Below are 11,989 nucleotides of genomic sequence, written 5' to 3'. Positions count from 1 at the left end.
CTCCCCTCAGCCCATCCCGCCTCCCGCGCGGGCGGGGCCGCCGCAGCGTTCAGCACCACGGCGGGGGGGGACAACGCCGCGCGGGGGGCGCTGCCGCGGGGCCGCCGCTCTGTTCGCCCCCCGCCCCTCACACGCTGCCCTCCCGCCGCCCCCCGGTCGGGCCGCGGCGGCGGGGAGCGCCCCGGTGCGGGAGGCGGCGCGGGGGCGGCTCTGAGGGGCGGGACTCTCTTGCCTCCGGCCGCCCGGCGGAAGGATCGCGCGGAGGGAGCGCGAGGGTGAAGCCGCTTCGCCGCCGTCCCTCCGCGGCGCGTGCGCGGCTGTGGGGAGCGCGCGCGGGAGGCGACTGTCGCCGTGTCCGTGAGGGCGCTGAGGGGGCTCCGGTGGGAGCTGCCCGCCCCGGCTCCGCGTGTGACGGAGCCGTGGGGCCCTGCCCGGCCGGTGGCCGCGGAGGGTGAGTGGGCCCCGGGGCGGGCAGCTCTCCCCGCCGCCCTCCGCTCGCCTTTCCCCTGCGAGCGCGGGGGGGCGTCTCCTTGCAGCAGCCCCAGCCACAGGGGAGGTTTAAGTTCGTCCCTCTCTGTGGCGCTTTGGCAGCGGGCGGGTTAAAGCTTTAAAGTTTAATTTAAAACACTCGGAGAAACAACAAGCGAAGGCGTTTATTTACAAACACCTTCTGCAGACGCTCATCAAAAGCGTCCAGGCCTCCCTGCTTTGTACCGCCTCTCCCGGCCGCTGTTCGCTGGGACAGAGCTCCCTGTCACCACCACAGTTGCTTTATTTACTGCCCTGCGAGATGGAAGCAGGAATTTACCCTTTACTTGGTGTATTTACTTCCTTAGGCCTTTCCCCAGCACTGTCCTCCTCGTTTCCAGATGGGAGGCTCTGGCAGTCAGCTCACAGCAGAAGATAGAGATGCCTGAAGTGCCAGATGTTTTCTCACAGCTCTGTTTGTTCCTTTTGTCCGCTCGACTTATGAACTGGACAACTAAACTTGTGAGTGTTCACATTTTTTGTAACAGAAGTTGGTTTTTTTTTGGAGGTGGGGGTGTGTTGTGTGTCAGGAGTTGCAATTAGATGCTCTTTAAGGTCCCTTCCAACCCTACCCATTCAATGATTCTGTGTTATAATCATACTGTACAGTAAAGACCAGGAACAGAATAAACACTTTGCATGAACATCCTGGTGCTGTGAAGATGAGTGGCAAAACCTTGCTATACCACTAGAGGTTGAAATTAACAGATAAAAGCAAGAAGTTCAGAGCAAAGGCAACTCGTTTGCTTTAAACTCCTTCCAGTATCTGTAGTTATTAGCTGTTCAGACAGTGCACAAGGGAGGATTTCCTCTGGAGATAAGAATAGTGACATAAATCAAGCATAGAATTTTTTTCCTCTTTATTTCCTGACAAATTATCTCTGAATCAGCTTGTTAAAAATTGATCTGTCATAAGCTTTTTTAACCCTTTCTATAGTAACTCTCGGGTCACACTTCTAAGACTGAAACGAAAGGCTATTTTTGCTGCAGCAACCAAATGCTTCTATGCATAGGGTGAACTGCTCTTCGAATCCAAGCTTGCTGTGTGCTGCTCCCTTTCATTTTTCTTACTTATTATCTTGAAATAGGATATGCCTCTTAGAACTGAGAAGGTGCAGAGAAGGGCAAGTCCCACTGGAATTTTCTCTAGCTTTCCCAATTTCATTCTTATTCTTCTGGGTCTCATTGTTGAAGGATCAGTGTTTAAGAAGTCTGTAAAGCTGTTATGGTTTTCCAAAATCAGTTGGCCCACTGGTAGTTTCTGCCAGTGACCACGTGAAGATAATTGAGCTGAGGCTCCTAGCTGGGAAATTCTTGCTGGAGGTCTGGCTGGCACCATCCCAAGATTGTTCCACTCCCATAGTTACAGCAGTTCTTGCATATTTATGTGCTCAAGGGATTTCCATCAGGGCCCTTCCCATGTCAGCGTTGGGAGCCTGAGGCCGTGTGGCACATCCTCAGACCAGCAGACTGTGGAATTGATGGTTTGCCAGGAACCTCTAGTGCTAACATACCGCAACTGAGTTTCTTTTATTCCTCTTGTGCTGAATATGCCCTCAGCTGGGTATGTACGAGCACAGTCCTTTGTCCTCAGTAACAGTAGGAAGGGACAGTTGAAGTGGCACCCAGCTGAGTTGAAAGTAGCGTGATAAACTGGTCAGCTACTGGATGGATATTCCTTCCAAAGGAAATCCTGGAGACTGAGTAACCTGGCGCAGGAGGGACCTCAGAGCAGGTCGTCCTAGCAGGGTGGTCAGCTGAAGGCGAGGTCTCCCTGGAGCACTTCCAGCCTCTGCAGGAGGTGGCCTAGGTCTGGGCACAACCACCCAGAGGTCAAAATAGCAGCACAGTTCTACACGCTCTGAGAAGAAAGACACAGCGTGTGCCCAGAGCAGCTGAGGGTTATGGTGGGCAGGCTGCCATGAGTAAGTGGCTGCCAAGGCCAAGGGATTTAGAGAGACTGCTGAGAAAGAGATGGACACAACCAGCAAGAACTGGCCCAGGGAGAAAGCAAAAGAGGCAAAATTAAACCTAGGAAAACAAATTAACTGGTGAATGTAATGAAGCGCACCTGGAGGAAGGCCATTACCCCATTACAGGCAGGTGTTCCACACGCAGGGACTTGATCCAGTGTACAAAAAGCTGAAGCCTTGGAACAGTATAAAGCCCCCAAGTGCCACATCAGCCAGGGAAGAAGTACCCTTGGGTAGCAGGGAGAAGGCCTGTTCCTCCCTGCGGGGGGAAACGAAGCACGTCTATTAGAAAGAGACTTGACAGGACTGCACTGGCACGGGGGCAGCGGGCACAGCGTGGCCTCTGCCTTAACGCAGACTGGGCTCTGGGGAGGTGACAAACCAGTAAATATGAGACTAGTGAGAGATTCGTGTTAGTGGAAACAAGAAAATCCCACATAAGGCATTTGTAGTGCTTGCCTTTCAACTTACGCTATGCCTGATTTTTTCTGCCGATCAGTGGAGGGAATGAAGAGGCGCCACAGGACTCCCAGCCAAATCCCGAGGTGTGGAAAAGGGAAGGGCATGTATCTTTCCAGCAGATGTTTTTATCTGCGCTGCTTAAACACCCTTCAGAGGGAAAACCAGATGGGCTTGTGGTTTGGCTCTGTGTTCTGCTCTGGAGACCCAAGTGCTATTCGCTGCGTGACTTCTGGCCAGCCAGTTAAACCCACAGATGCAAAGGTTAATGCTAATTTTCATATCCACCCAACTTCTGTGCACGCCAAGTCCAGCATGGGCAAGCAAGCTTGATGAGTTCAAATATGTATGCAGACAGCAAGTTCAGAACAAGGATAAATTTACCCTCGTGTCAGGTCAGTTGTGAGGCTAAATTAAAATGTTTTGGAAAGCATTTGAATATCCCGAGGGGCTGGAGACATGCAAACTTTTAATAGGAATTACTGTTTGGATTTAGCTGGTCGAGTTGAGTGTAGAGTGGCACAATAAACCTAGTTATTCCTGTGTTTGTGCTTTGACTCCAACCATTATATATCTTACCTATATTTTCTGCTAACCTGAGTTCTTTAAAATAGCAAGCAAGTGTTGATCAGCCCAGAGCAGGCAGTGTTGTTGTTGGTTTAAAGAATAAAACACACAAAACCTGAGAAAAAATTAATGAAAAAATCCTGTTGTTCTTTTCCAAAATGATCTTGGACATAAAATCTGGTGAGCAGCAGAACTCTTGTCAGAAGTCACATTAATTGTGAGAGATGCCTGGAGCATCTCTGCTGCCTGCCCATGGTAGAGGAAACCTTCACAGAGGCATCTGAGTGTTCATTGAAGCAATCAGGAGGGATATGTGTGCTGATAGCACTGAAGAAATATCATACTGAGGTTTATTCAGAGCTCGGCAAGACTTCTTTTCTTAGAGGAACTCTTTTTTTCAAAGACTGGAATGAAAGACTCTCGGGATACAATTTCTCAAAAGCTGCCAAGAAGGTTACACTCCGTTTTCTTTGTCCAGAGGCACAGTTTGCAAAACAATATTGTGGAACATAGGGAAAAGCAACAGAAGGAAACGAGGAGAATCCTAAAAAATGGTTTATGGTGAAATTACCCAACAAGACTTTGCTCAGCTCCCTGGGAGTAAGTGCTCATCAACTAAAAATCATCAGCACATAGGAACGCTCCAAGAGGAATGAAATAGGTTTGAGCACTGAACTGTCTTTGACCTCTGTGAAAACTGATCTAAACTCACTAGTTATTTTTGCAAACCTTATCCTTTCTGTGCAATGAATCAATCAATGGAATGCTAATTTTCCAAGTAAGTAGTGTGAAAGTCAGTATGTACAAATTATAAGACTGTTGTACCTTATAAGTACATTAGCTATGCCTGTTCCTACAGGCAATAATGAATTGCCCTTTGAAAAAAAATAATCATCTAGTATGCCTGAAGTATGTGGCAAAGGAAAAAAAAGAAACTAGATGCAGGCTCCTTCATTTCTTTCAGCTTAAAATGTAGATGTCCACTGCAGCTGGACAGACAAACCCTGGCTTCAGTTTCACAAGCAGAATTCAGCTGTTCCATGCATGAAACTGAAGCTGAATTGTTGTCCTGGCATGGAACGGGAAGAAGCATCTGGCCAGTAAGAGACACTAGCAGTAAGCAAGCCCCCTTCCAAAGCACTCTGTGTTGGTTTACTTTTTCCAAAACAGATGAGAAAAAAAGCAACATAAATTCCCTGTCCAAACACTTGTCAGCTTTAGAAAAAAAAATTTAACAAATAAATAAAATAGCTTCTACACTGTCTCAGATACCTAAACCCATTTTTAAATAAAGATAACAAAGAGCAGCCATGGCTGCATGCACAATCAACAAATTGTGCAGTTGTGCAATCTGTTCTGTCTCTTTTAAATCAACTATCTGTTTTAGTGCTCTCCCTGATCAGAAGCTATCAGCTGTCATGCAGGGAGAGGCAGTCTCAGGTGTGTAGCCACTTGCTTTTGATTGTAAGTAACTCCACAGAATCACAGGTTAAAAGGAGTCTGTTGACATGAGAAATCATCATAAGCTGAACCACAGGAGTGCCAGATCAAGTGTAACATCTCCACGGCCTCTTAGGACTTCATAGCTGTTACCACGCTGCTTTCCAACAGTCTCTCGCAACTTCTTCCTAACAGCAGGAATATAAATTATTTACTAGGGAAACAAACCCGGCTATTTGAGCTGAGGGCGATTCCCTTACTCTCAGTTCCCACCACAGAGCTGCTTGTAACGCCGAGACACACTTCTGCTTTCATCCAGAACAATGAAATACAGGCTTACATTTAGCAAATGAAGTACCTCTTTCACATTCGGTGATTAATTTGGAGAGGAGAACTGCAGGCACTAAATTAACCTTTTTACCTGATTTATTTTTACTAAATAACCGGCCTCATAATGTAATTTTCTCAACCAGAACAGATACTTTCTGCAGTTTGCTTTACTGATACAGTGGAACAGCTGATCCTAATATTTCATGCACATTTCTCCTTAATTTTGTTTGATATATATGATCTACGTGCCTGAATCCAAATTACTATAGGCAAAAAAATCCTTCTTAATAACTATCTGTATCCAAACCTTTTTGACCTGCCCTTCTAAAGGATAAAATGGTGCCTAATTTTTGAAAAGCTCTTTTCAAATAGTCGTCATCTGCCATTAAGTTTAATTATTGTATAATTTCATTGGAAGAGGTGTGTTTTCTTGAATCACCTTCTAAACTACAATATAATTTCTTATGGCCTTTCTTAACAGTGCTAGGAGCAAAACAGAGCAGTGATGGGGCAGTACAGGAGGAGCAGAAAATGACCTGCCTTCACAATCCATGATCAGTAAGTAAATGGGCATTGTAAATTAGGGGTGTTAACTGCAATAAATTGTATAAAATCGAAGAGTAACTGAGGTTGGAAGGGACCTCTGGAGGTTTTCTAGGGACCTCTGAGGTTGGAAGGGTCGTCTGCAGGCCAAACTCCTGCTCAGAGCAGGGCTAATTTCGCAGTTAAATGAGGCTGAATAGTTTTCCACGTAGCATGTAACAAAGATAAGTAAGGTAAGTGCATGGAAATGGGCATCAAGGTAAATGAAGGCAACGACAGCTGTGTACTCTTGAGTATACCTACTCCAAGCAAGCCTTCAGCTAAAGCAACTTTATCATGGTCTTCAGGAAGGGAGAAAAGGTAACAGTATCGTAAAAAATAATTCTCTCTGGCTCATTTAATACAGGTTTTCTTATATTTTTTCCCTCCCAGAACATAAAAATTCCTTTCTTTTCTCCGTGTGACTACTTAAGGGCAGTTCATGTTAATTACCTGACTGTGGTTATACTTCACTGTCAGCACCATCACCTGTATTTGGATTTTTTATGTCCTGGATAGTTTGTATCAGCATTGTATCAGTTTATAATCTTGCAAAATGTATAGTATTTCTGTGACACTTGTATACGTGCCTTTTTAAATGGATAATTTGCTGCTCAGTAACATAGTGACTTGTACTTCTCTGTGGGTCAGGATCATGTTTGCTGATGCTCTTTGGGATAGAAGAAAGGTTCCAGATTTTACTAAAGTGATATAAACTCCTTTTTGCTAAAAAAAAATCACCTGGCAGCAAAACTGGGCGCAGCAGTCTTTGTTCCCTGTCCTCACTCTGGAATCCTTGCTGCTAGGGCCTGGCTTTTCCTCCCCTGAAGGAGATGGGAGCTTTGCCACGGGCTGCAGTGACAGCAGGAGGAGAGCAGACCCAGATGAGGCAAGGTGTTGGAGGATTTTCTGCATGCTCTGTAAGTATTTAGGGAACCGTGTGATATGTGATCCTAAACACAAGGTTAAGCAGTTTGAACTCTGGAGTTAGACCCAGATATTTCCAGGCAGGCAGAGCTACCTACTGACTGTACATCTGAGAAAGTACATCTGAATTATTTCTTCTGGCAAGTATCAAGAGTATGTTAGTGAAATGTGCCTGGATATGGTAGCTTAAGATAGAACTATGCTGGAAATGTTCCTGCAGCTGTTACTTGAAAAACATCTGTGGTGCTGTGCATGGAAATTTGTACATCTCTGTGCACAGTAGCACAGAGCAATTAATCTTGTGAAACAAAATATAATTATATTTGGAAAATATGAGAAGGACATTATGCACCAAGCGACGTGAAATGACTAAAGGCAGTTATCGTTTGGAAAGAAAGGAGAAAAATTGAATGTTGCATTTCTGGCATAGGAAATAGAGTAAGATCAGCAGACTCTGAGACTTGCAGAACTCCAGCTGCTAATTATTTGAGTAAGAATAACCAATCCACTAGTCTTGAGGGGTGACATTTTTTACACTTAACATTTGGAAAAAACCCTTCTGTGTGATAATTTGTGACAATCTCTGTATACTCTGATAAAGGGAAGAATATACAGGTTGACATGGTTTTTTATTTACAGTTAATGGTTTTCCCTATGCAAAGTATAACAGACATTGCCCCCAAGAACTCAATTTTAGCAAAAGACATAGAAGAAGGTAAACTTAAGAAACCCTGGGAAAGGATAATGAAATGTATTTTGCTCACAGCACATTAGATAATTAAGGGATTTTTCATCTCTTGAGGCTTTCAAATCAAGCCTGGGGCATCAGAAGGTGTGCTTACTGAAATGGAATGGCCTGTTGTGTTCAGGAACTCACACTGGATAATCTGAAAAGCGAGGGTGTAAGGAGTGAGAATGTCTTAACACAGAGGAGAGCAGCACGATGGGAAATGAGGGGGGACATCAGACTGGTGGCCAGGAAGGTGTCACTGACTGCTACTGAGGCAGGGTCTCTGCTAAGAGCTGATGAGGTGTAAGGTGCAATGTGTGACCTGTTGTGTCATGTCCCAAAAGCCACGTAGGAGCTCTGTGGTGAAGAACATCTATACTTTGCTTTGTTACCTGTTTTCTCGCATGATACTTGCATTGCATGATTAAAGAACAGAAATTAAGATGGAAGTATCTATTGTTTTGTGGATGCTTTGTGCAAAGGGTCTTTCGGCCTCTCAGTGTTTAATCCAAATTATCTAAAATGGATTTGCACCATGTTAAATCTGAAAATAAATTTTAAATATCCATTCCCAGGCCTCGTAACTGAATGCCTCCTAGCAAATCATTTTACACAACAGCTGCCTGATTCTGCAGTCAGAAAGGTGACTGCTCTTTTTTTCTTGGTTTAACTTCTAATGACTAATTTAAATTCCATTTACGCAGAACCCTTACGATTTTGAAAAATGCCTTCTGAAATTATGCACAACTACCTTTCTAAAAAAATACTTTAAAAAGCCTTAAGTACAACATTGCCTAGAATTATCTTGTCAATTAAATAAAAGCACCCACTTGAAATAAGTGACAGAAATATACAGTGAATGAAACGCACCTTCCAGTAACAAATTGTTATTAAGAGACCTTTAAGCAAGCTGCTAGTTACGTGGTCATGCTTAGACAAGCACAAGGTTATTGAAACATAGAGCTTCCTTTCAGACAATTTAACTTGTGCTGAAGGCAAATTATTGCCATAAAAGCACTGAAGCACGTTGCTCAGGCATTTGGTGTAATTCTATTGACTTCTAATTACCCTCGCTGCACAACGATGTCAGGGGGATCAGAGTTGGGCCTGCATCTTCAGCTGCCATTACAACTACTGCCTGCAACATCTTCCTGCAGAAAATTGATGTATGTATCTGATATTATCATCTGAAAAAGACAGGAAGCAATATTTTAATAGACTTGGAGATGCAATATAGATTTCTGACAACAGCTGTAATGGAAATCAGTGAGACTGAGCCAGCTCACAAGGGAGACTAATACCAAGGGTACCTAAGCCCACCCAGTGCAGAAATCACGAATGATACTTGTATTCACCGGGTAAATTACCAAATGTGTCACAGATTTGGAGTCTTTCCTGGTTCCTTCCTTTTTCCGTGGTTACCAGCATGGGCTTGCTCAGAGCCATGAACTAATAGGCAGGGGTCTACCCACGGTGTTATTCCTGAAACAAAATCCTTTTGCAATGGTGAAAATTCTCAATGAAGACGTGGAATTTCCTTCAAGAATCAAGATTTTAACACTACAAGCAATTAAATTTTCAGCTGTGTTCTACAAGTTTTATGCCAGCCACTGTACAGAAGAACATGTTCTAGGAAAGATGTGTTTTCCAATCGACTTTTTGATCTCTCTCTTCTAACAGCCTCATCTTGGGAGTCAGAAGTTAGCTTTCTCTGCTGTCAGAGGGGAATCAGAAATGCCCCCTGAGACAGTTTACTGCCAAAAGGACCTCAGATGAAACCAGATCCAATGGGTGGGGAGGAGAACACTGCATTAAAACATAAATTGGATGAAAACAGACCACATGTTAATCGAGGCAGTGAAAAGGGAGGTGTGAAGCAGTCCCCTTCAACACTTCATCCCTTATAGAAGTCTCACGCTGCTCCCTTGGTGGTTAGCAACGGTTGGACTCGATGATCCCAGAGGTCTCTTCCAACCTCGTTGATTCTGTGATTCTGTTAGCTGTAGTTTGGCATTCTGTATACGAGGAAGTCTTGTGATTTAAATTATACAGACACACTTCCTCTTGTCCCAGGGCTTCGATGCAGCTGTGCTGGTGTAGGGGTATTTACACCAGTGCAATGGTATAAATACGTAGCTTTTTTTTTCAGTAAACAAAGTATGTGGTATCAGTATGTGGCACCTTTATACCACCTTAAATGCATACATAATTTTATGTGTATGTAAATAGCAAAGCAATACATCTAACCAGCACAGCTGTGCTGTTACAAGTTGTCTTGTGTAGGCTAACTTGTGGTGAGCTTCCTCTTGTGGAAACTCCTCTCACCTAGCCGTTACCACTGTTAGATGCTATTTCGGCACTGGTTTGCCATATGTTGGAGCAGCAAGACAAAAATCACTATCTCTAACAGCTTCTCCTATATTTACTACGTTTCCATTGATTTCTGTTTGGGTCTTGTCGGCTCAAAATACTTTCTGCTAAGCAAATAACTTGATTTTCTTTTTTCTGCACCCTTCCTTCCTAATTTCAACAGCTATTTTGAATGCGGTGTGTGGTCACTGAGGCAGACAGACATGGTCATTGCTCGTCTCTAGGTTTGTTTGTGTTGCCAGTGAACCTTTTCCCCAACACCACCCTCATCTTTACATTAAACCTTGATCAGCAAGCCTTGCTCTCCTTTCATCTTTTAGGAAGCACGTAATAAATCTGAATAAATTCATTTATTGCAGAATTCTGAACTTGACCCACGAGGTGAAAAGTGTGAAATTACACTCCTCCATACTGAAGACAGGAGCTGTACCAGTGGGGACAGTTACTCCTATGGCTACCAGGGGATCAAATGCCACCATCCTTTAGGGGCTTCTGTCAGGGGAACATTTCTTATGTTCTGCCACATTTATGAATCATCTCAGCTCCTAGACTTGTCCCTCACAAAGAGCCTGGTGAGGGGGAGCCTGTGCAAAGGCTTCAGTTTTGATAGTTTGTATCACCAGGCGCTGGCCCCGCTGCTTCTAAAAGCAACAGAAGCTGCAAAATGTTTCTTAGATACATTTATATGTGTGTACATATACAGACGTGAAGCCTTTATATGTGTTTTCTAATATGTATATTTCTATATAAAAATAAAATGTACACACTGAGGTTATTTTATTTGCTTAAAGAACCTACTTTTACTCCTCTCAGTTAAATAGAAAACACCGAACTGTCAAATCATCCCATTTAATTAAAACAGATTTTTTTTTTTCCATATGATGCCTCTTAAGGAGTTACGAAAGAACAAGCAGCTCTCAAGGGGAGAAAGGGTTCTAGGGCTAATCTCATTTGATGCAGGCTCTCTTGATGTTTGAGACTTTACCCATATTCTGAAATGAGCCTGAATTTATTTGAAGAAAATGCTAATTCATGCGTGAGCTTTTGTCTTTTCCATCAATCACTGCAGAAAACAAGGATGTTGGCCAAACTAGACACATTTTTTTTTCCCTGAGAATTAGATATTAAGTTCCTAATCATCGTGTAGCAGCAGTTTGGTCTTAGGGGAAGAGAGGCAGTCACAACTCTGACTTCTGCCTTCCATCTTTGGGCACTGCTACTTTCCTGGTGCTGCTGTCTTCCATACCAGCATAATGGGATAGCAGTGGGGCACTTAGATTAATTAGTGGCTGTAAAGCGTGTGGAGCTCTTTGGTTAAGTGGTTCAAAGGAAACTATTGTTCTAAGCGACCCCTGTTGTTCTTACCTGGGTGTCCAAGGGCAGCTGGCAGTTGAGTGGGCAGACTGCTTGTGTCTAGAGGGTTAATTACTGCATGTCCCTTAATCATGAAGGTTTGTAATCCCATTTCAGTTTGGAAATCCACATGCCACAAGGCCCAACTAACATCTCTGTGTTAGTCAGTGCACAGCTGTCAGCCATCCATAACTATTGCTGATGAATTGCTGTGCAGAGGTGCCAGGACAAGTTTTGCCAAGCCATACTGGAGGATAGTTTAGCAAGGCTAATTAAAATAATACCTATTTAATTTGACAGCACTGAGAAGTCTCCCATCACAACAGAAAAATGACAGATATTTTTTGTTGTTTAGTTTCAAATTTGTCTCGCAGAGATTAAGGTTTCAGTATAAATCTTTGCTTTTATTAGGATCCCAAAAGATTTCAGATGGGTTTTCCTCCAGTTTTAATTCCTTTTTTTTGTTGATTTCACACCAGCCTTCCGGTTCAGTGTTAACTCCCGAATTCCCCTCTCAAAGGCTGTCGTCACCGTACAAATAAATACTGTATTGAAAGAAAATTATTCCTTGCATGAGGGAAAAAAAACACAGATTTTATTTCTAGACCTTACCATGACTCCTCCTTTGCCCCCAACACTTGATTGTTCTGCCAGATCCAGACAGCACAGGGAGCAGACTGATTTTCCCTGTTTTTAATCCCAAAGCTGAGTGCATCACATATAATAAGGA

General features: G+C 43.7%; 1 long non-coding RNA gene across 2 annotated transcripts; it reads left to right on the top strand.

The window, feature by feature from the left end:
- The first annotated feature begins 327 nt into the window (after positions 1-327).
- LOC137665075 (uncharacterized) lies at positions 328-7,985 on the top strand. 2 transcript variants are annotated; one of them, XR_011048440.1, is made up of 6 exons: positions 328-451; positions 837-990; positions 4,006-4,305; positions 5,779-5,855; positions 6,686-6,799; positions 7,609-7,985. It is a non-coding gene; the product is annotated as an uncharacterized lncRNA (long non-coding RNA). The 2 variants fall into 2 exon arrangements; XR_011048439.1 differs by lacking the exon at positions 4,006-4,305.
- The last annotated feature ends 4,004 nt before the right edge of the window (positions 7,986-11,989 follow it).

Source organism: Nyctibius grandis, chromosome 6 (genome assembly GCF_013368605.1).
Source record: "Nyctibius grandis isolate bNycGra1 chromosome 6, bNycGra1.pri, whole genome shotgun sequence".
NCBI lineage: Eukaryota > Metazoa > Chordata > Aves > Nyctibiiformes > Nyctibiidae > Nyctibius > Nyctibius grandis.
Note: the sequence above shows the minus strand (reverse complement) of the source record. Positions and strands in the feature narration are given on the sequence as shown.